Here is an 11,342-nt window from a genome sequence, read left to right on the forward strand (position 1 = left end):
GTGCTGCTGCACAACCACACAATGGTTAGGAGTGGGTTAGTGAGCTTTTAGCCATGCCTAGCTCAAAGTCATCTGAAGCCCATTCACATGTGAGTGGGAAAATATGAGGCTGAAAGAAAAGCAGGAAGTATTAATTCGATTCTCCTTTCCTGGAGCAAGGAGAAGCGTAGCTGGAGTTGCAATGATTCTCAAACTGTGGTACATCTACTACTAGTGGTACACTGATACCTGGTGAGAAGCAACAATTTGAGAATCACTGTTTACAAGGCCATGCAAGTTGGACGGAGAAGGACATGCAAGTCAGACAGAAAAGTGTGGAGTGTGACTACATGACTTCTCAAGATGAATACATACAATTGGGAGACATGGAGATGTGAGAAAGCCAAACAAGTTTTTCTCTTTGCTATTTCTTATTTCTGAAGGAGAAATCTTATTCTATCCTTTTTTATTCTGACTAATGTTAAAACTCCACACCTAATAACATAACCTAATTATTTTTATAGAGCTGAATTTGTCAGTTAATTTATTTCTAAATTGGTGGCAAAAGTGTCTCCTATCCTGTGTCTGAACCAGAGTTAAGCAAGATTATTGGCCCTTTTAAGGTTAGACAGAATTAAAGTTAAGTTGAGTCGAACAATCATATTGTCTTTTGCTCTCTGCATTTATCCAATTCGTAGGAGTGACGAGCCCTAGCACGGTTTGGAGAGCTTCCTTAAATGCTCGGAAGTTACTTAACTTTAAACTATCTCATTTATATCTATCAATTATCAAGAACTTCAGGAGGACCCTCTTTAAATCGCAGGCGACCCAGATTGGGCCACCAACCCAATGTTGAGAACACTTAATTTTACCCTTAAAAATGTCTAAACCCAGTGAAAGCGTTTTATGGTCTTGCACGCTAAGTGCTGGTGGGGGAAGAAAATGGTTGGAGGGTTTTGAGGTATATTATTTTCCTATGATAAAATATAAATCAAAAATCAGAGGGACGTTGGCCCTCTCCCTTCCCTTTTTACATAAGAATACATTTGGATTCTTAAAACCATATAATAAATATCATTGGAAAATCACTTATCTGATCATTTTGGATGTGTCTCCGTTTTCCTCTCTCTTGTGTCCGCCTGCTTTTGTGCCCTCCAGCCTCCTCGACCTCCTCCTCCACAGCGATAAAGGTCAAAGCCAGGGTCCCACCTGTAGCCTCCCTTTGGAAATTTGAAGATTTGTCCCACTTTCGCAGTGGGTTAGAAGTCTCTGTAGTCTCTGGAATAGATATTATGGTTAGAACATCCACAATATGTCACTTACTGTAACATGTCTATTTCAATCTATTTCCCCTTGCTTCCCAGTTATAGCTATGGACAATACTTCCCTTTATTCTCATCCTTCATCATAAGAAGCAGTGACCAGGCAATGACGGCTGAAGGAGGCAGGATCGGAGTCGAAAAGGCGGTGGCATTTTCTTGTTCGGAAACACTCAGAAACAAAAAAGAGAGGAAACATTAAGACTTAAATGAATAATTTTAAATATCTCTTTTCTTTTGTTGGATTTGATTTGTCTCCTTCGAATATACAGCAGCGACCTGTATATTGGAAAAAAAAAAACACAATAACAACAACGAAGACGAAGACATAGACAAGTGCACACAATAACGAGATACACATACAACAACCAAAAACATGGACACTGAACATGAACAGTAAGGTCAGTCAAGGTCAAAGCCAGTCATTCCACTGAAAGTGGTATTGTTTTTAAACACCCAGAAAATTAACCTTTAAAACCTGGTAAACTTTTTAGAAGGCCCAAGGCCTAAAACCATAATTCCATTAACAAGCAGCAGTGAAATCTGAGCACTTCACTACATAATTGGCAAAAACAGGGAGAAGATCTAGTGCATCAAAACCCAGGAGGAAAGGAAGGTGAAACAGAGGAACATGTGTAGTCAAACAGCCATTCATCGGTCAATCACTCAATGACACGTCCACGGCACATTCGCACTCACAACGTGGTTCTCTCAGGCATACGTAACGTGTCATCATTCAGTCATTCATGCACCGCACACATTCATGCCTCAATTTTCACGTCCATGCATTCACAAGGTTTCGCTGTGCAGTGTCTAAGTAGAATACAGGCTTCATCTAAACAGCAGCGATAGCCAGTCCACCCCCTCTCTCAGGGTCAATGAGCTCTTATTGGCCCCCCATGCTTGGCAACCTTTTAGCGTTAATTAATTGCTTTTTACTGGCATTTAACCCAAATAGGTAACTTTTCACAACATTCTTCATCTGATTAATAAGAGGTACGCTCCTTTTCACTTTCCCTTTGGGGGCTGATTAACTTTAATTGTTACCCATAATTCTCCTCACGGTCCTTTCTGTGCTGATCAGGCACTCTTACACTGGCCAGTGCTTCGGATACTCGTCCGTAATAACACACACAGCTCGACTAAAGTTGTAATACAACAAAGGAGCCCCTCAACGGCTTATATTTCCAGACTTAAAAAAAAATCCAAACAACAGGAGACAGCTCAACGTTCACCTTTTTAAAACAAAAGATTGGGAGCAAAACAAACAGACCCTAATAACAGACCGTCAGGACTCTGGGCACCGTAACAGGATTGGAGCCAGCCTCTAACAACCCTCATTCTAAGGGAACGTACAATATTCATATCGTAGACTGAGAAATTTGTTCAGAACGATATTCGGTTTCCAAGCATGCATCAAATCAGGTGGACCGCAAGACAGTATGATGCATGTTCAGCGAGTCAAGGATGGTGTCCGGGAGAGAGAAGCATTCCCCAGGAATTGTTCCGCGTGACAGAAAGGAAAGACCCCCAAAGAGCGGTTCCCCTCGCAAGGTTTATCCTTTTTTCTGCACATTAAAAACCAGGACTTTTTGTTTGAAAAGTAATTGCCTATGTACTCATAGCAACTAATAGGACAGTTTTCTCAGTAAAAAATCGGGCCGACAAGACAGTCTGACGCGGAGGAGGATGAAAACAATGAATGTTGAACAAGGCTGTCTGTCGCAAGCAGCTTCAAAAGGGTAAGGATACAGATTGTTTACGAGGGTATCGGTCAAAAAAATGTCAAAATGTAAACTTGGTTGAGGCTGCAGTCCTCAATCTCATCTCAATTTTCCTGAAATTGAGTAAAAACAAAAGGGTAAAAGAAGAATTGTTCAGAAATAACAAAGAAGAAAAACGTGCGAGCTCAAAAAAATCATGGCCAATAAAAAAATAAAAAATAAAAACTTCAGCTACAAAAGCTGAGGCAGCACAACAGAGGGCTCTTTCTTCAACGGATGTAACCGTATCTTGCTTTGTGGGGGGTCTCCCCTCAACAAGAAAATAAAAGGAAAGAAAAGCAAACCAAAACAAAACCATTAGTAACACTATTTTCCTCCCTTTTGTTTGTCTTTCTCATAAAGGCAAAAGCAGTGTACATAAATGAGCAACATAATGAATAAAAGCAAAGATAAATGATGGGCACACATGGTCTCATGTGGCAAACAGAAGGGTTCTGTGTGAAGTTACGGTGGTCTTGTGTTTCAGCTCATAGTGATGAACGTGAGTGTGTGACTGTATGTCTGGTCTGTCTGCTTAGAGCACACCTTCTTTTAAGTGTTTCTCAAAGCGTGTCAGAGAATGAATGAAAACAAAATAATCTAGCGTATAGTCAGAAAACAGAGGGGTTAGTATTGTCCTATCGAAGGAGAAGCTTGTTGGCTATTTACTAGTTGTCCCCCCCCATTGCCAGAGTTCAACTACCACCAAAGGCTGTGGTGGACTTCATGTGAACTTGGTATCCTCGTGGCTTTGTGAAACAGGGTCTTTTTTGGTGAAGGTGTTCCAGCAGAGGTGTGATCAGAGTCTGCAGTTGCTGCCGCATCGTTCAGGCAGTAATCGTGGCGTCCAAACCGCAACTCATTGGTGGGGGAATGTCCAACCAACTCCGACACCCACAGGTTCTCAGTCTTTGATGATGTGTTAATCCCAGCATTGGCCCATTCCATAGACAATGAAGAGTTGACTTGGGACTGAGTGAGTTATTTTGTTACAGCATTGCTTTGCTGAATGGGAGAGTTGAGTCCTTTGATAGTCGATTTCTTACTGAAGCCTTTGAATAATGTTGACATTTTATTAGCATAGGGGTTGAAGGTGATTCTGTTTATTAAGGGCGTTCATTGAAGATGTCGTATCTTTCAGGGACAACCGCAAAGCCAACAGAAACTAACAATAAAATAATAAAAAAATTATAATGATGATAACAGTAATATTAAAATAAAATAAAATTCTGTGATCATCTGTGTGTGTGTTTGGCTCTCTGTCTCTCTCTCTGTGTGTGTGTGTGGCTCTCTGTCTCTGTATGTGTGTGTGTGTGTGTGTGTGTGTGTGCGTGTGTGCGTGCGTGCGTGCGTGCATGCGTGCGTGTGTTTAGGTTGCTGCAGAATGAGCTGACAGATGATGCGGCGCCATCACTGGTTGAGCTTATTCGAGCAGACACAGGTTTGACCCACCTCTGGTAAGCTCCCATTCAATAAACCCTCTCATTCACTCCAGATGAATGAATGAATGAAGTCCCGGACTTGGTCCGAATGGGCTGACGACAGGTGATAATTCTATCACCTTGGTTTGGCTAGGTTTGCGTTCTGGTCCACACCAAACAGCCTCTTATGCAGTTACATGAACTAACCACTTGAGGGGCCATTACTGAAGTACTGAATTCTCTAGGCAAAAAGGCTTTAGTCTCTCAATTGTTTGCCGACTAGAGTTGTGGCAGATGTAGAAGCAAATTTAACAATTAATATCAAATGTTTTCTTTCTACTATTAAGCAGTATTAGCTCACTGCTTATCGTTACCATGGGTTTGTCTGCAGGCTTATCAATAACCAATTCTCTGTGGACGGAATCAGGAACTTTGCTGAGGCTCTTGTTCACAACACCAAACTCAAAGAAATATGGTGAGGCTGGTTTTGAGCAGTAAAGATCCCTTAGAATCTAGTGTTTGAAAAGTGTTCAGTGCATGTGTTCTTATCCCTGCAGTGTAAAAGGAAACCAGCTGTCAGAAGAAGAAGAGAACGAGTTTGTGTCAGAGAAACGACTACGCTTCCACTGAGTGAATCCTCACAGCTGTAATCAGGGGCCGATGCTCTTCATTAAAACCAAGATGGCGCCGCGGATGGTTGCCTCGGTACTGCGCTCTCTCGTAGTTGTTGTGTTTTTCTTTATTTTTGTAGTTTATTGCTCCCCTTCTCTGGTCTCTTTCACCAGAGAAGAACTATTACAAGTTGGACAGTCCTCTGCTGATCTTTTTTCACCGGTTCTCATTGAACCAGAAAGTTACGCGGAGATTCTCACCGGAGGAGCAGCAGCTCTCTATGGAATTTGCAGGAGACGCCGCAGACGCAGACGGGGTAAACGAGCAGGCGCGCTCGTAAAACTGAGGCAGCGGGGATTACGCACTGCGCTCCCATCCATTCACCTGGCAAATGTCCGCTCTCTGGCAAATAAAATGGATGAACTGCTGCTCCTAAACACTAGAAACTCGGACTTTTGCAGATCCGCCGCCCTGTGTTTTACTGAAACCTGGCTCAGTGAACTCATCCCGGACAGCTCTCTACATCTACCGGACTTTCAGCTCCTCAGAGCGGACCGCGTAAAAGAGCTCTGTGGGAAGACGAGGAGCGGCGGAATATGCTTTTACATTAACCAAGGTTGGTGTACAGATGTCACAGTGTTGAAACAGACGTGTAGCCCTAATCTGGAGAGTTTTTTTATAAACTGTAAACCGTTTTATTCTCCGCGGGAGTTCTCCTCGTTTGTTATGGTCGGTGTTTACATCCCACCTCAGGCTTGTGTAACAGAGGCGTTACAGCACCTGGCCGACCAGATAGCAGACGTGGAGAAACAACATCCAGACTCTTTGCTAATCATTCTCGGGGATTTTAACAGAGCAAATCTAACCCACGAACTCCCTAAATACAGACAGCATATTAAGTGCCCCACCAGGGGTGCTAACACACTGGACCACTGCTACACTGCAATAAAGGATTCATATCACTCTGTTCCCCGTGCAGCTTTGGGGCTCTCTGATCACTGTCTGATTCATCTCATCCCCACCTACAGGCATAAGTTTAAATCTGCTAAACCTGTAGTAAGGACTGTAAAGAAATGGACAGAGGAGTCAAAGCAGGAGTTACAGGACTGCTTTGACTGCACTGATTGGAGTGTTTTTGAAGCTGCATCAGACAACCTAGATGAACTGACTGACACTGTGACATCTTACAACAGCTTCTGTGAGGACATGTGTGTGCAGACCAAGACTTTCTGCACATACAACAACAACAAACCCTGGTTCACACCTCAACTCAGGATGCTGCGTCAGGCTAAGGAGGAAGCCTTCAGGAGTGGGGACTGGGTCCTGTTTAAGCAGGCCAAGTACACTCTATCCAGGGAGATCAAAGTAGCCAAGAGGTGCTACACTGAGAAGCTAAAACAAAGCTTCTCAAACAAAGTCCCTTCAGAAGTGTGGAAAGGCCTGCGTGAAGTCACCAACTACAGGAAACCCTCCCCCCACCCTACTGGTAACAAAAGACTGGCTGAAGACCTGAATAGCTTTTACTGCAGGTTTTCTCACCCACCCCCCAGCTCATTAGCATCAGCCCATCACCTGGACTCTGCCCTTCCTGCTCCCCCCACTTCCCCCCCTACCTCACCCTCTGACCCCCCACCTACCCTGAAGATCAATGAAAGAGATGTGTGCCAGCTATTCAAGAGACAAAAGATCAAAAAGGCTCCAGGACCAGACGGAGTATCTCCCTCCTGCCTGAAAGCCTGTGCTGAGCAGCTGGCCCCCATCGTCACACGGATCTTCAATACATCACTGGAGCTGTGTGAAGTACCATCCTGCTTCAAAAGCTCCAGCATCATCCCAGTCCAAAGAAACCTGCCATCACAGGACTTAATGACTATCGACCCATTGCCCTGACGTCCGTAGTCATGAAGTCCTTTGAGAGGCTGGTACTGAGCCACCTGAAGTACATCACAGGACCCCTGCTGGACCCCCTGCAGTTTGCCTATCGGGCAAACAGGTCTGTCGAGGATGCAGTCAACATGGGACTGAACTACATCCTGCATCACCTCGACTCCCCAGGGACCTACGCTAGGATCCTGTTTGTGGATTTCAGCTCTGCGTTCAACACCATCATCCCGGACATCCTTCACCAGAAACTCACCCAGCTCACAGTGCCGGCCTCCACCTGTCAGTGGATCACCAACTTCCTGACTGACAGGAAGCAGCAAGTAAGGCTGGGAAGCATCACATCCAGCACCCGGTCACTCAGCACTGGCGCCCCCCAGGGGTGTGTTCTCTCCCCACTGCTATTCTCCCTCTAGGAAAAAGGCACAGCAGAGGATGTACTTTCTGCGACAGCTGAGGAAGTTCAACCTGCCCCAGGAGCTGCTGATAATGTTCTACACCTCCATCATTCAGTCTGTTCTGTGCACCTCCATCACTGTCTGGTTTGGATCTACAACCAAACTAGACAGACACAGACTACAAAGGATAGTCAGGACTGCAGAAAAGATCATTGGTGTTGATCTGCCCTCCATCCAAGACTTATACCTGTCCAGGGTCAGGAAACGGGCAGGTAGCATCACTGCAGACCCCTCACACCCTGCACACAATCTGTTTAAACTCCTCCCCTCAGGCAGACGCTACAGATCACTGTACGCCAAAACTTCCCGCCATAAAAACAGTTTCTTCCCTCAGGCTGTCACTCTGATCAACGCTAAACAGTCATAGAGTGTCAGACCTGTTTCTGTTACTGTGAAATAACCTGGAACTAAACATATCAACCCTGGAACAACCTGTCACTGTGAATGTTCATGGACATAACTTTTTCATTTAAACCTGCACTACTCATCAATGCACTACTGCACTATTATCTTATTATTATTATTATTGTATTCTTATTTTATTTCATTATTATTATTATTATATTATTATTATATTATTATTATTATTATTATTACTATTATTATTATCTTGTTATTTTTTATTTAGTTTGCACATATTAGTCTAACTACTCTTATATTTATGTTTATACTTCTTTTTTCTTTTTATTTTTCTCTATTTTATTTATTTTTCTTTATTCTAGTTGATTGTTATTATTTAATGTTTATACCTGAGAGAGCACAGGTCACCAAAAGAAATTCCTCGTGTGTATTCATTCACCCCTGGCCAATAAAGTTGATTCTGATTCTGATTCTGATTATGAACATTTACAAACTGCAGCGTGGGAAGCGGGCTCGGGGGGTCTGGGCTGGGCTCGGCCCTAATCTACCTCATAGTGTGATATCCGATTGTATCACTGGGTGAAATATTAGATTGAAAGTGTTCATCCCTGACGTAGTCTTTGACATTATTTCAGCTGCTTGGTGATATCAAAAGGAGGGATGAAAGTACATTCAGGAGAAGCTCCTAAACCAGTAATTCCCAAACAGGGGTAAACGTACCCCTAAGGGTACAGGAGCACATTTCAGGGGGTACTTAGAAAGATTTAACAATTGAGTTAAAATACTCAGGAAATGTTCCTAGTTCCTTTTTAGGATATTTTTTGGACACATTCATCACAAGCTAACAGTGCTATTGCTCAATAAAATACTATATTTTCTTGTAATTTATTGAAACATGTTTATTTATGTTGTAGAGGCCATTTTTATCACACTTCTGACAATAAGATACAATAATTAGCCACATTTTACAAAGTAGACCATGTAAACTTACTATTGAAGTACTCACATAAAAGTTGCAGTGGTATTTAAAAATAAATAAAACTCCACTCATTTTGAATTTGTACTTATGATATGAAGGGGTGCACATGATTAGACAAAAATGCAAAGGTACATTGGATGAAAAAAGTTTGGGAACCACTAACTTAAACAAGAGTGTGTAGTGAAGCTGCCGTCAGTGGATCTGATTTTACAATCTTGTTTTTAAAAATAAGTTGGACTTTTTTACTTTTAAAAAGTTGGTCACTAAACTCCACAGTATTTGTATGAAATGCTGTTGTTGAGGTTAGCAGTAGTGTGAAATATGGTGTTGATTGTTCTACAGTGGCTTCCTGTTGGTTTGGGTGAACAGACTTACCTTTTCTTTCCAGGATTGAGATCTTATATCAGATCAGAATAAGAAGTCAGAGATGTTCAAACAATAGGAACAGAGCAGTACCTTCTTTAGGGTCACCATAATGTGGACACGTGATGCTGCTGACGCTTTGTTGTGTTACAGCCCCATCTTGTGGAACTCCCTTGCATTGCAGACTTTTATGTTCTCGTGTCTGGTGATGGATTATCTGCAATGTACAGAAAAAAAAGACTGTGACCAACCTACCTGCTCTATACAGAACAATAATATCCTGGTGGTTCCAAACCATTGAGAGAAGAACAATTACTCATTCAGTGTCGTCCTTTTATAGGAGGTGGATGTCCTCCTAGCGGACAGACGCGCTTCTCCGGCCAATCAGGATTGGCAGATTGAAATAAATGCTTCTGAGGAATGCAGATAGAGGTTGCATGCCATAGTGAGACATGTCACGAAATATTATGAAATAGAACTAATAGGTATGGGCGATATAGACACAAAAAAATGTATAGTATAATATATAATATAATTTCTGGTATTTATCACAGCAACAAATTACTATAAATAAAAACAATTCCCAACTAAAAGTGTAAACAAGTTCCTTACAAACACAAACGAAAATGAATACATCAATACAATCAGCTTCAGTAATAGCATTTACACATTAAAAAAAAGACTCCATTAGATGCTGACTCAAAGAGCTTTGTACATGTGGGTGTTACTGTATTAGTGTTTCATTCATTTCCTCATTTAAAATGAAATTATTTTCTGAAAGAAAAAAAGCACATGAAAAGTAAAAATAGTGTTTTTACTGTTTAACCACTGCAGCTGAATCTTGTTTAATTTTATATCTCCTAAAGCCTTGCAGTAATCAATTGAGCTAAACATATTCTTGATCATAATGCCCTGCACACATTGTACTGCTCTTTAATTCAGCCATACCTAACCTACTGTGGAGAAGTATGGGGCAATAATTACAAAAATGTAATACAGTCACTATTTCTATTTCTTGCTTGAAATAAAAACTGAAATGGAAATAATGAATTACATAAAGTTATGGTTGCTGAACATCACTCGGATTTCTTATCATTGAAACAAATCAGTTTTGATGACTTATTCATTAATCTATTGAGAGCAGTACTAACAGGATTTTTTGGTGTGATAATCACAATAATTACATTAAAAAAAATCTCCCCTGTTTTGTACATCATTGTCCAACTTACACATGCATATTCAGTGACTTCTTCCTTGTCCGGCTGACAACATTTTGACTAAAACTAGGTAGAAATTTAGTCAAAAGACTAAATCTAAATACAAATTTGCTGTTAAAATGATCAGAGGATGCCGCTCAATATATATCTTGTGACGTTTTTAAATTCGGTCATATCTTGTCAAATGATATATCGTCCAATTCTCAGTTATTAACAGGGGACAAGCAACGAAGTACAAATACTTTGTTACTGTTTTTAAGTAGTTTATTTTGGTATCTACACTTTACATGAGTATTTATTTTTTTGGCGACTTTTCACTTTTACTCCTTACTTATTTAAACAAAATATCTGTACTTTCTACTCCTTACATTTTGAAAATGAGCTTGTTAATTTTAAGAACATCAAAGCTGACACCACGACATAAAAGACGCAAAATATTGGTAGTTTGAGCTTTTTTTTCTGTTAGGCAGGTCCCTTAGTTTTATGGTTAACATTTTCAAGTTTTTAAAAATGTTAAACTCAAACCTACTCTGGGTTCAAAGGTAACAGATTTAATTTATTTCCATGTATGAGTATTCTACAAGTTCTTAAAAAATAAATAAATAAATGGAATATGCTGGTTTAAAATTGTCTTATTATCAAAGGGACATTTGTTTTATTAGTTTAGTTTTTTTTTACTGAAGTACATTTAGTAGCATGTGCTTCTTTTTTTTTTTTTTTTTTTACTTTAACTCAAGTAAGAAAGCAACTTCAATACTTTTACTTCTAACAGAGTAATTTTTTATTCAAGTATCTCTACTTTTACTTGAATACTGAATACTAGTACTTTTACCACTACTGATATTCACTGACTTCTTCCTTGTCCGAATGACTAAATTTTGACTAAACCTATGTTGAACTATAGTCAAAAGACTATAACTAAATCAAAATATGCGTCAATATATCTTGTGATGTTTTCAAATATCGTCATATATTGTCACATGATATATC

This window comes from Gouania willdenowi, chromosome 16 (assembly GCF_900634775.1).
Source record: "Gouania willdenowi chromosome 16, fGouWil2.1, whole genome shotgun sequence".
In the NCBI taxonomy this organism is placed as follows: domain Eukaryota; kingdom Metazoa; phylum Chordata; class Actinopteri; order Blenniiformes; family Gobiesocidae; genus Gouania; species Gouania willdenowi.